This window comes from Bacillus rossius, chromosome 3 (genome assembly GCF_032445375.1).
Source record: "Bacillus rossius redtenbacheri isolate Brsri chromosome 3, Brsri_v3, whole genome shotgun sequence".
In the NCBI taxonomy this organism is placed as follows: Eukaryota; Metazoa; Arthropoda; class Insecta; order Phasmatodea; family Bacillidae; genus Bacillus; species Bacillus rossius.
The window spans coordinates 71,112,403-71,132,248 of NC_086332.1; the positions used below are offsets into that span (position 1 = coordinate 71,112,403).

General features: G+C 34.5%; 1 long non-coding RNA gene across 2 annotated transcripts; it reads right to left on the reverse strand.

Annotated features, from left to right (window-relative positions):
- Nucleotides 1-980: 980 nt before the first annotated feature.
- On the reverse strand, nt 981-17,053 carry LOC134530881 (uncharacterized). Of its 2 annotated transcripts, none has more exons than XR_010074888.1 (4): nt 16,503-17,053; nt 13,288-13,359; nt 8,740-8,902; nt 981-6,051 (listed from the first exon to the last, which is right to left on the reverse strand). It is a non-coding gene; the product is annotated as an uncharacterized LOC134530881 (long non-coding RNA). The 2 variants fall into 2 exon arrangements; XR_010074889.1 differs by having other exon boundaries at nt 13,288-13,356; nt 16,503-17,052.
- Between the last annotated feature and the right edge of the window lie 2,793 nt (nt 17,054-19,846).

A 19,846-nucleotide genomic window follows, 5' to 3' on the forward strand; every position in this document is an offset into this window, starting at 1 on the left:
ACAGTGCATTTATGATTAATGTTCAGTGGCGGCCATGTTGCGGTGTTTGTTTACCAGTGACGAGACAAGTCTTTTACCCAGTATTTAAATTTCCCGTAAAGACATTGCGATTTCGCGTTTTAATCCTAAATTTCGTGGAAAAACGCTGTTTTGTGGCGATTTCGTGTAAAAACTGTATTTTACGGTGATTTCGCGTTTATCGTCGTTTAATCGCGATCGCGAAAAGAACAGGCCCCTTCTAATACGCAGCTATAATTTTTTATAAATAATGTTTGTACTTTGACTTGTGTATAACATTGACCCAAGTTTTAGATATTGTTTATTTGGGGAAATATGACTGTTATATATGTTTCTAGTCAGTCATAACCCCACTCAAAGAGTCGTTAAATAATTGTATCTGACAGATTTGCAATGTAGTGAAATGATTTTTTTTGCTACATGCGGGAATAGACTTTTATCATCAATTCTCGATTATTTAAGTAGAATCTGTAGGTATCGATGAAATTGGGATTCGGTTTTCCCATCCCTACTAACATCGCTTCAGTACCTGTTCGATAAATTAATACTTTATAGCTGGTGACAAATGACGCACAAAAAATGAGAAATAATACAGTAGTGAGTAATGTGCCATTTATCAGACCTCTTATACGAAATTCCATATTATCTGACGTCCCACTGCAAATAAAATAACATCAATCTGCAAAAGAATTGCAAGTTGCAAGCATGAGCGCAGTCTGTTTTTTTTCTTTTTGTTGCTCTTGACTGCTGCAACTAATTTGTTACCGCACCTGTATAGTACACATTTTGTTGTAAAACATGATTATTAGGTTTGCAAAGTGTAAAATTATAGTATAGTTTGATGTTTAATAGGCTTTTCCTTAACACCTCCATATTATCCAACATTCTGCCAGTTCGTTTATTTTGGCTAAGTGAGACTTTATTCCATAATTGAACTGTCATCATACAATAATTAATTTAACTCAATTTTATACGTTTATTTGAAAATCTACAAATTCTATACAAAAGTAAGGAACCAACAATCAAAACCCCAATTATATACTTTTTTTTTCACTGTACAGTAACATAGACCAGCAGAAAAATTAATAAATTATACAGACATTTAACAATCTGAGCTTTTAAATATTTACATCATGCGGGGCTGACAGCAACATTAAACACTATGCCAATCATTGGTGTTACGAAATGCAAAAAAGGTCATTGAGATCTTGGAACAATAACAGGAAACAGTAGAAAAAAATGTTTTATAAATTATTGCTATTACAATTATTGGAAGTAAAACTATACCCCCCCTATATTTTGATGCTGTCAGCTAGTGATAACCTCAGCTGACACTGATCGACTAGAAGCACAAACAAATTGTTAATGGGTGCTGGTGTCAACTGCACATTACTAAAATTGTATACCATCGTGCTTAGTTATTGACCACATCAGGTTGGTTTACATCTTGTAAAAGTAATACTGTACCTACTTCACAAATAAGCTGCGTACAATTTTACAAAAAAATATGTGTTGAAAAAACTTAAAAAACTGCATGACTAAATGTCAATCGAGCTCCTAGGTTAGTTAACATGCTGCAGCTTTTTGGATGACTGACAATGTTGAATATGGTTAGTGAGTGTGTTTATGTGAGAAAGACATTTCAATGAATACTAAAGGTTTGCTGTTGTGATATTTTATGATTGCTGAAGAACCTCTGAATGATTAAAGAGCTGAGAAAATAAGGCATCGTGCTATGGGAAGAAAGTACACGTTGTAGTGGAAAGTTGCACTCGACTTTAGGGAAAAAAATGATTGTTTTTGAGTAATGGTGGTGTTGCAATATAGATTTGATTTAAAGGTTTTCATCTTTTCATGTGTTTCTTCAATAATTCTACATTCTAGTTTTGTTTATAATTTTTGGAAACTTATCATTAATTTTCATCATCTGTGGCTGAGATGTTAAAATAAAATTTTCTTTTTCTGCAATTAACAAAAAAGCTGTGGTCGTAGCAATTTTACAGTCATGATAATTTTGAAGTGAAACTTCTTTGCTGAGGGGGCTACAATTTTTGAGCGTTACGAAAATTCAGTTCACATGAGGGCAATAGTTGGGCATGGTGGGCGAAATAGGAGAGGGGTAGTTGGTATGTTGATGGAAATATTGATAAGCTGAACAGTGCCCGCATAGCAAGAATAAATTGTGCTGAAAAAATAATTACCAGACGACAGTATTGCTACAAATGAATGCTATTTGTATTACAGAAAACAAAAACTAATTATAGCATTCTCTAATTATGTTCAGAATAAACATTTAATAGCAATTTAACTTTGTCTCAACATTTTGTTTTCAAAAGTTTGGTGCGAGGTTTATGAACAACACACATTACATTCAACCATCAGTATCTTGACCTGTTTACAAAGCAGCACTGAAAGAGAATTATGACTCTGTTTTCCTCACTTGTTTGTTACGTGGTGCATACATTACTTAACTATAGCTTTGTAAGTAGCCAATGCCATAGTTATTGTAACTATAACCTGAAAATATGGAAGCATCAGCATGTGATTACTAAACCGTTGTAACAACTACTTTCAAACATTAAGCATATACATATTACATAAACTTTTAACATCCACACTAATTTATTTACATATATTTACACACTTCAATAATCTATTTTAAGTGCTCAATTATTGCAAAGATTTGACGAGCAGGAACTAGTTGTAATAAGTGATTCAAGACATGCAGCAGTTTAATATGTCTGTCCCACTGTTAAAAATTCACACAATGTCAAACCAAATGTAGTTATTTTTGCATGATTATTTTTAAACATAAAATGTACTTAAACCATATTTACAAGCATGTCAACACAAACATATTCAAAGTTACTAGAGAGCATTAATGACAACATTGTCAAGGTCTAATGTACAGACATCTATGCAAATAATAGACCATTACTATAAATTAACTGTTTCAATGACAGTAAGAAATTTCAGTACTTTAGGAACTCACAAAATTTTTTATGAAGTATTAAATTTATCTTTGTTTATGTTGGATTATTTAAAAATAAATTTGTATTAAGCTGTAAAATTTTCTTGCCAGTAGATTTGTGTGAAATTTGGTAAGTTTAAAATAAGATGCTACATTTTACTACCATTTTAGGTAACATTTTACTTAAAAAAAAAAAGACAACTAATTCGTACATTATACAATGAAATAATTTATATACACAATCAACATATAGAATATTACTAAACAACCAGCTCTAAATTTATAGAATCATTTTAATTTAAAAATTTGTACATCATTTCTAGTTGCAATAGAGTAGTCGTCATGGCATTGAGCGACCTAACCAACCTCAAACCCCTATTTTAAAATTTGAGAATAAAAATTGGAATCATGTTGGAAAGATAAGTAAGGTTTTAGAGGGTCATGAAAGCACCAAGGGTCATCCATATAGCAAAGGAAATAGAGAAAAAAGGCATAACAAGAGAGGACTCTGTTAACTGATTAAAGATGTCTACTAGAAGAAATTGTCTGACCTCTTGTCATGAGCTCGTTATGCCAAATTTTGAAAATTGTACACGTGTCTTATAGTTTGGCTAAAGTTGTACCACTTAAGCCGAAAAGGTACCTTTCTTGTAAGTCTGCATCTGTAGGTCCACCTAGGATTTTAAGTGGTAATAAGTCAGTAGAAACTGTACTTTAATCTACGTTAGAATACACAAACATGATCGCCTCATGCTGGATGACTTGGGAGAGGGCATCTTATTAACCAATCAATGCCAGAGATGGGACTCACACCCAAAACTACCAATCTGCAGTCAAGAATGCTAACCAACTATGTATACCATTGGTCTGGCAATGAAAACTAGCAAAAAAGCATGGAAATAAATGTCAAAAGCTTGAGTACAAACAGAAGAAGAGTAGTTTATTTTTTTCTCTAACAGCTTTTTAAAGTAAATACTATTTTGATTGCAAACTTCTGTCCTTGAATAGTGAATACGTACATAAAAGGCACAATATTTAGGTATATGTGCAACAATCTCATTCCAACCTTGTCACAACATTAGTGCCAGTGTTCCATCAACATTTGGCAGTGCATTCATTCCAAAGTACTGCACACTAGTAAATTACTAAGCAACAGAAAAATTTAAACCACTCTGGTTAGTTGTGAACTTTAATAAATTTTCAAAATGTCATGCACCCTACTACATGATGCCACACAAGGCGCTAAAAACCATGAACGAAGCCCAGACCACTGGAAACCCTATTCTTGCCACATAGGATAATAATTAAGTAAATAACCACTACTATATCTGCAAGAGTAATGCATTACTACAGCCACGCCTAGCTGAAACACTTGCACAATGATAACCCGTGCAGGACAAATATGATTGAAAGAAGTGAATTTATGAATATCAACTTGAACACAATGGGCTATATGACTAGCACAGGCAATCAGTCTTTTAGTGCCAAACTGTTATGCAAATTACAAACTTAAAATTTCAAGGTAGTCACACACTTTAAAAACAGGGAAATGCAAAGAATTTTGAACAGAAATTAGCAAAAGCAGTGAATTGTTTTGATTGTTTAAGAAATTTTCTAAAACAGTTCAGTTAAAAAAAAAACAACTAATAATTGTACTGTGTAGAAGAACCAAATTTTTATGATGTATTCAGGATAATGGGGAAAAAAATTCATGTTGATTAATGCTGGCTCAAGGCAAAAAATTATAAAGATGATTTTTTCCTTATAATTTTACCCTACTGACAATTATTACAAAACTTTTCTAAGTAGAAATAGAAATGTAAAAATGGTGCTTCTATTATTTTATGATTTAGGTTTATGGAATACGTATGTAGCTATTATTGAGAATAAAGTTTCTATTTTCCACAACTTTGTTCAATAACATGATACATTTTTTAATGTTAGGTTACTTTTTCTAAACGGGAAAACAATTGATATCCTAGACCATGATGCAAATAATTTATATTTAAAAAAAAAAAATGGACAGTAGGACAAATACAAATTTTTTGATATTTGTCAAAATATGTGTTGAAATGCAATCACGAAATCTCGTTGGTTGTATGAAACATTGAATACTAAATGTTTAAATAGTCTGCATAAACTACAATTAATATGAAAGTGAAAAATGAGAGAATAGAATTAAGATGCTTGCAACCAATCCATCACTTTATTGCCCAATCCAGACAGCCATCAGGCCTCAACATATAATTAATTTCTTTCGCTGGCAATTTCATTGATATCAGTGATGTTTCATAAAGCCAATACTGGCATATCTGCTTTCATGTCTTTTGGCCACTAGGTTTATTACTGACAACCCATACGCCAAAATAACTGCAGCTGGCTATTGCCCTTTGCCACCTGAGAAAACTGGCCGGTTCGAAACCAGATTGTGTATCCCTGTGCCTTTTTATACTTTCAGGGTACTCGTACAATGGTCCATTATTAATTTTAGATATATAACAAGCAAGGCACACAAGAGTACTTACAGAGTACCTATTTAGATTAATTTTTTTAACTGAACTGAATTACATAAAATTATTCTTTCTTCAGTAAGGTAGGAAGAAATATGAGTCAGGAAAAATTTTGTTTTACACTATGTGTAATTACCCTGATATTGGTTTTTTTTTTTTTTTTTACATAAGTTGTGCTCATTTCCATTATAATCAATCTGTTTAGCAAATAGCAACACTTGTCACATACACACATACCAATTTAACAGAAAATGGAAATTGTGTTCAGTTTAAAGTTGTATTGGTAAATCAATGCACAATAAATTACATAAAATCAAAATACAATAAATGACACAAGCCATCGGTAAAAATTATTTGATACAAACTTATCACATTTTTGGGGAAAATTGCCTGAGCACATGTGCTTTATTTCTATTTAAAAGCATTTAATGTTCATGGGTGGCAGCTGGAATTGTCCCTCATTAGCTGCGATGATGCGCGATGACTCACGGTTCGCTAGCGACTCGTTACTACTGCACTGCACGTTGGACATACCTTGCCTTTCTGTGAGGCCTGCCAACATAACATGCAGTGCTCTCTCAACACATGTACGCACGAGGGTAGTTTGGGAGAAAAACTCTGCCTTAACACATGTTAAAATGGACAGAGATAGACGTCAGACCTGTGGCGAAGTGAGGAGTAAAATTATAAGATTCTGTTGCCACTGGCTCATTCGCTACACCAGTCAAAAATGAATGCTGTCATAGGTCATCCCGCCAAACATTATGAACATTACGAAACATTGTGGTCCATGTAACCCATTTCAGAACTTTTTCAAGACCTATTTATTGAATTTCTATATAACAAAATCAATGTTCTGTATAATAAAAAAAAATTAATCATATCAAAATTAAATTTACTACTGAAAGATATATGTGTGCTTATTTTTATGATAGAACCTTGTCAAAGATAATTTCCCCTTGATTTAAGTGGACAAAATCCAACTATTTATATTTAATGTGCGGCTATTAACTGAAGTGAAGAGTAAAAAAAATTGAAAATATGAAACTGCTGCTAAAATTAAAGTTTCATGATTTCCAGCACAGTTATGGTTTACTTCGTGACTTTTGTGACAGTCCTTTGGTTTCATTACATTGTGCATTCATATAATTTCCAACTCAATTTTTTTGTACTCTATAAATCTCAATGAATGCAATAAAAGGAAATTAATTAGGATCATTTAAAATAAATATAGCATTCAATAGACTACGTTTATAAACAAGTGAAAATATACAGGATTCATGAATAAAATAGTAAACTGTGGCTCTTAATGAACTATTTTCATCAAATAGAGATTTATGTTTTATACACTCTGTAATCGAAGAGTATAATTCCAAAACTCGCTAAGTCCATTTTTGGCGAAACTGAGGTAATTGCAGTTCAACTCAGTTAAAATATGTCTCCATCTTTTAAAATATCAATCGTCATCGAAAGTAGCCCGGTCCCTGTGTTATAGGGTTCGAAAGATGCAGTCCTTGGCACTGTCGTCCTGAAAACTCGCTCAGTCCAAAAACCCATCCAGTATGCCATATGATGGTGGTAGTTGCGTCTATAATATCATTATGAGCAATACCTCATATTTACAAGTTGTTATAACAATGTACTTAAAATTATGAGCAATTAAAATGTAAAAAAATTATAATGTTGTAATTCATTTATCCTCAATAATAATAGGTGAATATATTTTTGTAGTATTTATTATTAATCATTGATTTTAAAGATTTACACATATTATACTTTCACCTCATAGTCACTCACTGTTGTTATTTTATTAATACTGAACTATTTTTTATCATAACAAGCAGTAAGAGAGCATGCTCGATAGGTGCATCACATTTTGGAACAAACCCACTTCGTTATTGCGTTTTTACGTATTTGGTTATGTCCCTGTATTCACCTTGTTTGGAACCTGTGCAATAACAGATTATATCTATCACAGTTAAGTATCCCTTATTAATAGCTTTGTGTGTAAATGTATGCACTTAATGTAAATGTATAACCAAACACGGCTTATATTAACACAGTATAATTGAAATCCAAATGCATAGTAACATAATTTGTTGGAATTAATTTATCAATCAATATTTTAAAATGTGAATAATATTTTAAACTCTAATAAAAACACTGAAAACTTGCTCAGTCCTAGGACTGAGCTGGTTTTGGGATATATTTTGATATTTTTACAATTAATAAAACTGTACTGATTTACACGCACCTTATCAAAAATTTTCTAAATATAAGAAGGATTACACCTGGTAATATCACAATGATGTGTTAAATAGTTGAAAGACAGCAACAAAAGTGTATTTTCCCACAAAGTAGGAAAATGGACTTAGCGAGTTTTGGAATTATACTCTTCAATTTAAGAATCAAAAAATGCAGGAGTCTGTCAATTAATATTAATAAAACATCACACATTTAGAAAAAATTAAACTATTTCAACAAACTATCTGAATTCCATTTAAAAGTTAAAATTATATTAATTTCAATCTCAACTAGACAAATAGTTCAATATTGAGGACATTACCAAAAGAAGGGTGCAAATGCTTGTGTGCCCTTTTTTCCAAAAATTCTTTAAATTATCAGCCATTATTACGTATATATTCCCTCTAAATTTTGTTAAGAGTATTCAACCCACAAATGTTAGGAGAGTGGTGATCTGTTATTTTCTCCTCCTCTCAGAGTTGTTTACACTTTCCAGAGCACAATTTTTGGTCTATGGTTAGTGTTTGTTTAAAAATCACATTAGGTGTTTCGTACGAGAAGTTTGGTTTACAGCAATAACAAAAACTTTAAACGAAAGAGTGCAAATAACATGTGAGCACGAGGGAAAACCCAACAATAAATTTTATAGGCAGGTAATTTGTGGTGAAAAATGTTTAAGAGCAAAGTTTGTTTTTAAATTACAGACAAAATTTTTTTTTTTTTAAACTTAAAAACTGAAGACGCCTACTGTAATGCAGAGTACATGTGCGTACAATCTACTACCTAGACATGGTTCCAAACTTTAAGGCAAATTTAATTGTTTAATAAAGTTTAATAAAGGCTAAGCTGGCATAATGATTTTATATATAAAAAACCAACCCAAGTCCCCTATGTTTAGAATATCATTTTAAAAAACATTATTTAAATCTTGTCACTTAACATTTAGATTTTTTAAAGAAATGACATTGAAAATTTGTTTTTTAAATTACTACTTACTTCAAACCACTTTGTCAAGCAGTTTGAGTGGAATTGATGGCCGCAGTACAGCTTGACGAACCGGCAGAGGTTTTCACAGTCTAGACAAATGATGCACTCGTAACCACCGTTCACCTTCCTCTGCGTGGGGTCGCTGGTTCTGCGCTTCTGTTCCGTCCCATTGCTAGCACTCAGCAACAAAGAATAAGTCTTTAATGTTCGTCTGATGCTTTAGATAACATGCCCTGCATAACTAACAAAACTAATGTTCACTAAATAATGCATTATTGCTGTTTTTTCACACTATAATGTCTAGCTGACATTCTACATCTGGACTATCAACTGCACATTCCCGAAGGGCGTATACAGCTAAAACATAAATTGGGGAGGGGGAGTTGCTGTATTTTTAATAATCTGACAGAATTTCCCAGAATTCAACCCTTTCCATAGGGTAGGTGGGTCCATGGGGCCATACAATAATAAACAATAACCAAAAGGAAAAACATTATTTATTAGAAAAATATCATTGCTTGTGAGGATTAGTTACAATTGCTTTCCTAACTACAGGGCCTTGCTCATTTTGATTATTTTGTCCACCATGTGTAAACACTGTTAATGTTACTTACAAATCACAGTTCTACAATAAAAATTAAGTTTATGTTTTTAGAGACAATTGAGTGCCTGCTGAGTGGTCACGCACTTTGGTTCGAGGCTTACTCATGTTATGATCACTGCCTTATAATTAAATATTCTAAAGTGTATTTCCACACTTTTTAACACATCACATACCAGTTCATCTGTCGAAGTAAATTTTTTTTAAACAATTTGTAATAATACACTACCATGGACGATGGTAGTCTATTATTTTCACTGATCTTAGTTAGTTAAGTTGACCTGTTTGGTAGCTCAGCTTCTACTTGGTGAACAAAAAAAAAAGGAATGTAACTCAGAATGAAAGATAATAAGCTACAAACCTGTATAAATCTTTGTTTTCCCATTTTGTATGTTATCTCGAAAATCTCATAGAAACTTGTGAATGCGAGTCAAGATATTCAAGGTCAAAGGTCACAAAAACTGTTTTTTTTTTTTGTAAATATCTTGTTTCTTATGCTCTAAAAGAATTTTAAAGTTCTAAGAGAAGTTGTAGAGCATAAAATTCTGTACAAAATTTATTATAGGCAATATTTTATACAATTAACTGTTCTTAAGATAGTGTGTGAAGAGTGGTGAGCACTTAGCCATATGTAAGTTCAACTGTTGAATCCAGTACCTTGTACTTGTATAATTTATAAAGTTAATTGCACACTAAAAATATTATTATTACTAACAAAACTTAATTATTTACTAATAAATATATTTATAAATATTATTTATACACAAAATATATTTTAATTATATTAAGTTCATTTATATTAATGACATATTAAAATGAAATAGCTTAAATAAATTTAATTATAATTTAAATAGGATATAAATTCAGTATCTTGAATATACAACTATATTAGTATAGTAGAACTCCAACTATCTGTACTCCAGCTATCCGGATCACTAATTATCTGGATCGCTTTGAGAAAAAAACTTTTTTATTAAACCTACGGGTTATGTAGTTTCGTTCAACAGTTATTAGTTATTACTGTACTATATTATGCACGCTTTGTTGGGCTCTTCTTACAGTGAGTGTACTGTAGCGGCTACTGCATTTGCACATGATGAGTCATCAATCAAGCGAGCACTGTTTGTTATGTTAATGCCAGTTGCTAGTCAGTCAGTTGTGTCCTTCACCTAGACTGGTTTGTAGCTCTTTGTTACATCTTCCGTGTACATTTTTGTTTTGTGCTGGTGTTTTATTTTTTTATGAATTATGTCATCTAAAAGAAAACATGCTATGTTATTGTTGGCAGACAATGAGTGGATAAAGGAATGACTGGCAAGCAGTTAGCTGAGGAGTTTGGCATTGGAACATCAACATTTAAAAAATTCTTCAATTTTAAACTTTGTGTCTATCCTTGAGGATGAAGATTGTAGTCATCTAGAAAAGCGATGAAAGCAGCAGAAAACTAAGATGTATTCGAGTGGTTTTTGCAGCAGCAAGCACTGGGCAACACACTTACAGGGCCGATTATTTGTGAAAAAGCAAAACTGTTAGCCAGGAAAATTGACACCTTGTCTTCATTTAAAGCGAGTAATGGGTGGCTACGGAACTTCAAGGCAAGACATGGTATTCGAGAGTTAGATTTAAGTGGTGAGAAACTTTCAGCATATCCTAAAGCAGCAGAAAAATTTAATAAGAGATTCAAAAGTGAAGTAGGTTTGTATGACTCAGAGTTTTGTGTATAATGCAGAAGAGACTGGCCTTATTTTGAAGGCTTTACCTAAATCTACTCTAGCTTCTAAAAGGGAAAGTAGTGCAATTGGCCATAAGGTTAGCAAAAGACCATATGATTGTGCTGAATTGTGCCAACTATATAGGAAATCATAAAATTCCTCTGTTGTTTATAAGCAAATCAAAAAGCCCCCAGTCTTTCAAAAATGTAAAATTACTTCATGTCTTTTACAAAAATCCACCAAAGGCCTAGATGAACGCTGCTTTGTTTACCAAATGGAATCATTCAATTTTCATACATGAATTAAAAAAGAAGACATTAAGGTTAAGTCGATTCTGGATAATGCACCCACCGGCCCACCCCACAAAAAGCCTTTTTGACAGAGAAAAACAGACATTTTAAAACCCCTTTCCTGCCGCCAAACGTTACCAGTTTGCTGCAGCTAATGGACCAATCAGTTACTGAAACTATAAAGCGACACTACAAAAGACTACTGTTGAGGAAGCTTTTGATAGAAGATGAAAATTAAAAAGGCATTGTGGCATATTACCAAAGAATTAATTTAAAGGATTGCACTTATATTGTGGTGGAAGCATGGAATTTGGTGAAACCACGCACATTAAACGATGATAAGCTAATTCAAAGTGTCACTCAGATGAAAGAAACTGATGACCACGACGATGATGTGGCTACTGAACCAGGTGTTGGACCATCAGCTTGTGAGGCGTTTGCATGTCTAGAGCCTGCATTATCAGGGATGGAGCGGCAGTCTGAATGTGACTACATCCCGCTGCTCAATGTAAAGCGGATATGGCACTTGGCTGCACGGAAATGATTTAAGACGTCTATAACAGATGACTCTTACCGAAATGTTTAAGGAATCATGAGTACTGATTATTTTTATGTAAGTACTGTGCTTTAGGAAATGTAAACAATAATTTTTTTGTTATTAAAATAAATACAGTATGTACATTTTTACTGTTCATATTGTGTAGAATTATTTTGCATTTTTTAAAGAAATTACTACATATTTACTATTATTATCCAATTATCCGGATCAGGTGCGGTCCCAATTCATCCAGATAATTGGAGTTCTACTGTAAGTATATCATATCTAAAATGAGGGACCCCTAATACGAATTTTTCTATTTATCGTAGTTGGAACCGACCTGTTTCGTTTTCAAGGAATCACTCAGCCTATTCCTCAGTTAAAACCTCTATCTTACAACGAAAATATTTTGTTTATAAATAATATTAATTTGTTAGTAAATATTTAGGTTTGTTAATAATTGGAATTATTTTAGTAAGTAATTAACTTTATAAATTGTACTAAGTACAGGATTCTACAGGTGACCTTGCGTTATTGTATATATGGCTATGTCAGTGTTAATAAACTAAGCAGTGGCGACTGATTAATTTATTTTAAAATTTCAGTAGGTACTCACAAAGGTATAATAAAAACTGACATAGTGTGTTTACCACTATTTTTTACACTCTGAACAAAAGACTCAGAAAACAAAACAATGCATTAGTTACTTTACACCTACAGGTTTACTTGTTTCATGAAGATACACTTTTGTTGAGTTGGTGTCTAAAATTTTCAGTGACTACTTATACCAACTTCAACATTAATATGACGTAAAGGCAGGTTGTGTTACAAATAACAACTTAAGCAACGTCGTAAATAAGTTCATAATTTCTGTAAAACAATTCCTAACACTTCTCATAATACGTTGTCGTTACAAACTACATTGATCTTTAAATCCTGTACCTATATTCTAACATAACTATAACCAACATGTCAAATTTTAAATGGTTTATAAATGCTACAAACTGACATTCGAAAAGCTCACAACTACAAGAAATTACCAAACACATTTCAAACACACATAAGATGCCAAACCGACCATAAAATCTTTTCCTGCACAAAACATAGTTTGCATTTTTTTCCCTACTAATGCTATGCAACCAATGCTGTGAAATTTATTATTAAAATGCAGACTGATTTTAAAACATTAAAGGAACTCACTAGCATTAAAAAATTACTACTTTAGTTTGGTACTAACATTTGGTCATTTTCCCCGTGTTTTCCAGGTTATGACGACACCTATTAAATTACCTGAGTTTTCCTGTTTCCCAGATTTTACCTGTCTGCAGGAACCCTGAATGAAATAAACTAATGCCATTTTCTCACTTTCTATTTTTTCTTATCCGATAACATTGACGACAGTTTACATGTTCTCACCTGCCACCCCCGCCCGCGATGCGGTTGTTGCTTGTCTCACGGGGGCGATGCTGGACCCAGGACCCCCCTCTGCTGACAGAACAAAGCAGTTCGGTGTAATCATGTTGCTGCTGAAGATAAGAGTTAAAGAAAATTCGCTAACATCATAAATTTTGTATGTATGTATGTATGTATGTATGTATGTATGTATGTATGTATGCATGCATGTATTGTTACGAGACAAATGCATTGCACCGGCGAACAGGCCACGCTGTAGTGTCAGCGCGAAACAGTAGGACAGCACCTCACGTTTGTGTGACCGACTGCAGTTGCGTAAGAGGGGATAGGAACGAGGATATTGTCAACACAGTTGTGGCCCCAAGGTCTCAAATACGAAGCCACGCCCAAAAAGGGGCTTTTGAGTAAGTCAAGACAATGGAGCCAGGGCGGGCTGCGGTAACTCTGGCCGCCGCAACCCACCTCGTCGAAAGGCCTGCTGTGGCTGCGGCAAAAAGCACAGCAAAGATGACAATAGACATTAACAGTTAAAATAGGTTTTTTGCTTAATTATATATGCGATAGGGTATTAACCAGACTGGGTGATGACTAAAGTACCTACTCAGGTAACCACTTTAGTCAATTGAGAAAACCAGGCAGTAAAGTTAATGTAGAACCTTTCCTGGTTTTTGATTCCCCACTAGATCACCATAGGAAGAATAATGAACCCAGCCACTGTCACTGGGTAACTAACCCACAAAACAGTATGCATGCAATTATTGTATGTTTATGTAACCTGACCTAGGAAAATAAAAATTATGCTTAACTATAAATAACTAAAAAAAAATACTATTATAAATTTTTAAAAAATACATAGCTCTACTGCTGCAAAAGACAAAAGGAAAAGAAAAAAAATATTATTTCACAGAATTTGTAAGATATTTAAATCAGAAATTACTCAAAAATCCACTGTTTAGTAGCCTACATATCTAATTTGAAATCTGCAATCACAGTGAAAATGGCTCATTGAGTTCCTTGACAAAAAATATTTGGTAAAAGTTTATATCATGTATTCAAGTTTATCCCTTTATCCTAATGGCATGATCCAGTATACATTGATCCTGTAGTACATGATGCTTGCTGTTTTAATTTAGTACAAGTTTTTGTACCTAATATAAAAATGAATTATGATTGTAAAATGTACATGAAAGAGAAAAATTCCACTGAAGACCTGGCATCATTTGTTTGTATTGCGATATTCAAGTTTTTGTTATGGCAAGGATCTTTCGACAACTAAATTAAAGCAGTAAGTATCATGTACCACACACAGAATCATGCCATCAGGATCAAGGGATAAACTTGGATACGTGATGTGAAATAACTACCAAATATTCTACAATTAACAGTATTGGATGACTGCTGCAAATAACTAGGCCTAGCATTTAAACTAACAGTGACATTGTTGATTGTATCATTATTTTGTGATATATATTACTGCTGTAATATTACGAGTTAATACAAAATCAAAAATATTTTACAATATTTTGAAGACCAAAATAATACGATACACAGACCTCCATAGTCAGTCTTATGTACAGTGACATCTGAAGAGGCCACAATGCAAGGCTATCACAGAACTGGCCGAAGCCAAAGGATAAGGCTTTTTCCACTACATACCCAGCTGAAAAAAGACTGTGATGATGATAAACATAAGTTTTAAATATATTAAGTATATATTTTCTTTTTCTTGCTATTTGTATGCTTGCTTCATGAAAACAATAAAAAATTTGTAGGTTTGCCCCAAATTGTATTTAAAAAAATATGATTTTAGAGCATGTTCAACTAAACATCCTTAATGAACACAAATAAAATTTTACAGCTCGTTTACAACTCAAAATATTAATAAATGAAAACCCTTCCATAAAAATAAAGGTATGTTGTGTTAGGTCAGCTACATTAATGAAACGTATTTACTAGGTCATTAATGTAGCTAACCAATCTAACAAAGTGTTCACACGTTTTTAGTGTTATAGCTACCTATATAGATAACCTAACCCACTGCTCATACAATATTGCAGTATTTTAAATATGGCTTACCATCCATTTAAAAGAATAAACTACTTAAGATATCACAATGGCAATTTACAGAATGATAAGGAAACGTATTAGGACATACATTTTTTTCCTTCACATTATTATATTCTTTTTTTAGGATAAGCTCCTCTCTTAAATAGGTAATATCATATCCTTCCCTGAATATGCAACTGAAAAAAAAAAAATTCTGTACAAGGTATGCCTAATGAAATAATGGTAAAATTATAAGGGTGTTGTAGCCTATTTTCCATAAAAACAAAATTATGAAAAATATATATTTTTGTTTATTAATTGTTCCAAAAAACACTGTTATGTATTTTACAGGTCACTAACCTAATCTATCCAACTGACTCCAATTTACAGTAGGCCTATTTAAAATGTAGCTAACCTAACATAACTTAATCAATTGTTTATACCATTTTAAAGTTTTTTAAATAAAGCTAACCAACTAATCAACTGTTCTTGGTAAAAGTTTTGTATCGCACATCCACGTCTATTAATTAAAACAAGCATAATGTACTACAGGATCAAACAAAAGGATCATGCCACCAGGATCTAGTGATAAACTTGGATACGTGATACAAAACAATTACCTAGTTCACAAAATAAAATATTTCAAATGTAGCAAACCTAATCTAACCTTACCACCCATTCACATAATTTTTAACGTAGTTAAAATATAAAAAACTGTTCAAATCTCATTACATGTAAAATACTTAAACAAATGGAATTATGTTTTACATATTCATCAAATATAACGGAAAAAAACTAAAATTTTTATTATTCATAAGAGCAATAAATCTAAAATAACTAAAATTAAGAAAATAAAGTTGAGGCACTTGTTGAAATGACATGGAATGACTCTATAACTCCACAATTACATCACCATAATCCTCCAATACATCGTATTTCCTTTAGTATGTAGAAATAATTATTTGCAGAGGATTACCAAGCAACATTTATAGTGGAGAACCTACTAAAGTCATTCTCAACATTTTTTATTGGCTTCAACCCAACAATTTTCTTGACCATTATTATACCTCCCAACTAAGAAATTTCTTAAAATTATTTAGAACAGTTAAAAACCTTCTTGCAAAATAGCCTAATTATCGGATTGATATAATTTCTAGGATCACCGTACTTACTTAGGTGGTGGTGATGGAGAACGACGTCTCCTTGTATTTCCATACCCAACCGGCTCTTGCTGCTGATTAGCAAATAACATAAGTAAGCCCGCTGCTATCACTAAAACTCCGAAACCCACAATAGTTGCGTAAGGAAAACCAGGAAGAGGCATTTTCTCGTAAAATTATATCACTGCGCTTAATACAAAGTAGCTACAAGTGAGGTACAGATAAGTCAACTTAAAGGTCGTTGAAATTTTTCACAAAACATTATAACACTCATGCAATTTTTTTTGTCACATTTGATATTTTTTCAACATAAGGCCACTCTACACTATTGCATAAACAACAACAAATCACAATACATCATATCCAAATCCATAGGATTCAAAAATAATGGAATAACCCAATTTCCATGGGAAGAACCGTAAAATGCATTTAGTGTAAATGGAAATAGAGTTCCACTAAACTTTTACAAATATAAACGGCGGTAGCATGAAGCCAAAATCACAAAGTAGATTATTGCTGAAGCCAAAAAGGTGACTGTTGGGCAAAGTAAAAAAATTGTTATCCTTTTATTTGTTAAAAAATATATATCACAGAGTATCTTAATATGATAGCCATTTGGTAAAGAGCAATTTTCCGGTTGTTGCCTAGCAACAAGGACTTGGTCTGCGGGGAGGTCAGTGGGGTCTGGACCCATCCCTTCCAAGATTTAAAAAAAAAAAAAAAATATATATATAAGTGTAGGCAGAATAACAAATTTTAGTAACAAACAACTTTAGTTCGATTAGATTACAGAAAAAATATTTTACAGGTATTATTGCAATCCTTAATCTAACAAAACGAAATGCCTCTTACACAGAAACGGCAGGAATTTTTTTGGTACACAACGAAATGCCACATACACAAAAGTCACAATTGGATATTCAATTAGTTTACATATAATGCTGGTTTGTACTGTAATCGTGTATTTAATTCAAACTTGCCACTGTGTTTCATGTATTTAATAAAACACACACACATACATACATATATATATATGTGTGTGTGTGTGTGTGTATATATATATATATATATATATATATATATATATATATATATATATATATATAAACATGTCCCGGCAACAGTGTCCGGTGCGGGAGTGGCTTGAGGTGGGGTGAAAACCCCTGGGGTGTTAAGTCCTCAGTCGTCACTGCCGGGCAGTTCCTGTAGTTGGGCAGGCAGCCGGGCAGAGAGGGGCTGCGGCCTCAGGTCGCAAGGTGGGTTGAAGTAGCCCTGCTGGTATGCTGGCAGCTGCTCCTCCTTGTCTCTCGGATGTTGGCGCTGTCGGAGATGCCTGCGACCTGCCCTCTGGCTAGGCATGGGAACAAAGAAGAGGAGGGGGGGGGGGGGTGAACTTGAAAAGTCCCCGACTGTTGCTCCAAAGAGCGATGGAAAACCATGGGCTTTTCGCCCAGTGACCCGCGACAGTAGATCGAGGGAATTTTCGGTGGCCGAGAAGGATGGTGCTCGGTGCGAATAGGGCCAAGACGATTAGGGTGCTCGTTGCGAGTAGGGCCAAGACGAGTAGGGTGCTCGGTGCAAATAGGGCCAAGATCGCTCTGGTTTTGGTTTGGTGGTTGAGTGGTGGTGTTCCTCCGAAGCTTGAGTGGGCGGGATGTTCCCTGAGAGGTAACTTTTCTCATAGCCATCTGTGCTGCTGAAGCCCTGGTGGAAGAGTCATCGGAGGATGACTGTCTGGGAGATGGTTTACGCTTGGGGTTCTTGACACGCTGAGAGCCAGTGTTGAGATTGTCACGACTGGAAGCCCAGTCGGCTGCGGAACCTACGGTGGACATATCGCCACCATCATCAAAATCTGTGAGGATGCTGAACCAATTGCCGAACACTCGCGATGAGGGGGCGCCATGTAGGGAGGAGTCATCCATCTGTTCCTCTAGGCGAGACTCAGCGACAGGGTGAGGCTGAGAGGATGCGAGCCCGCAAGAAGTTCCCTCATATAGCAGTTGACGATCACCCTGGGTGGGAGCGACATCTATCACATGAGTAGGTGGCGTCTCAGGGATGAGCCGCACAGTAGATATGCCTGGAGGGGCATCCTGTAGAGCCTGGGGCTTCGGACGAGTCGAGAAAGATGCTATGACACTTGTCAGCTCTGGAGAGCTTGTGTGTCCACTAGGGGAGGGTCCAGTCACGCGTTGCTTCCGAACATTAACCGAACAGGTTCGATTCTAGTCGGGGTTGTGAACGGAGACTTTTCCCTACTGTTATTGCGCACTTGCGGGGATCAACGACTACAACTATCGGAACGGTAGGACGACTGCCCGACCTATCCGATTCTTTGGCCTCGGTCCTCCTCTGGCTCGGGATGAGCACGGACTATTGCTTGGGTCCATTCCAAACCTCAAGCAGTCCGCCCCCCTTACCCGAAGAGGGCTCAGCGCCTGAAACAAAGCTACTATTAAACCTAAATTAACTACAAGAGCACTGAACTAAGCAGTTCTAAGCTAAGGTCTGCAGTTGCAATGTAAGCTGAAATAAAAGAACATTGCAGAAAACCGCATTGAAACAGAAATGTAAATATTAGCTATCACATCATTAGTACCATGATGCCCCAGATTTCTCTATTACAGTGCAAGCCACGCTTATATACAAGTCGGTTACATTATAATTACAGTTAATATTTACAGATTTAGCCTTTACAACATGTTCTATAATATGTCACTGACTCTCCTGGTAATATGCTGATTTCTGAATCTCTGGATGCTCCCAACACTAGCGGAAGCCCACTCCTTCCCTGAGTAATGCTACAATGAATCCCAATTATATACTTACATTCTGCAGCAGGCGCCATCTATTGGCACCGGGTGCATCACCATCTTACAGGATAACTAGCTTGGGCATAGATATGTATTAGGTAAAATTACCCTGCGGTGTCTGGGGCAGCCATGTTCGTTTCAGGGATGAGCATGGAGCACTCCATAAGGGGGCCGAGGCCAAATTTAGGACACGACTATATATACACATATACATATATATATATACATATACATATGACTGGTTTGATTTCAATTACAGATTTGATAAATTTCGCTAGCTGCATCAGCTTTTTAATGGCGACAGGCGACCTGCCACTCTATCCCTTCCGGATTTGAGACCTGATGCACCAGTTGATAACTAATTAACGTATGTTAACTTAAAATAAGTATTATTAATATGCACTCATAGTTTAAAAAACACGTGCTGAATGGTAGCCATAGGGCGATGAATGAAGTCGCTCACCGCCAGGGGCGAATGAGCCATCGGTACCAATTAAAACATGCACAAACACCAATGCAAACTGCAAGGTCCAAGCTCTC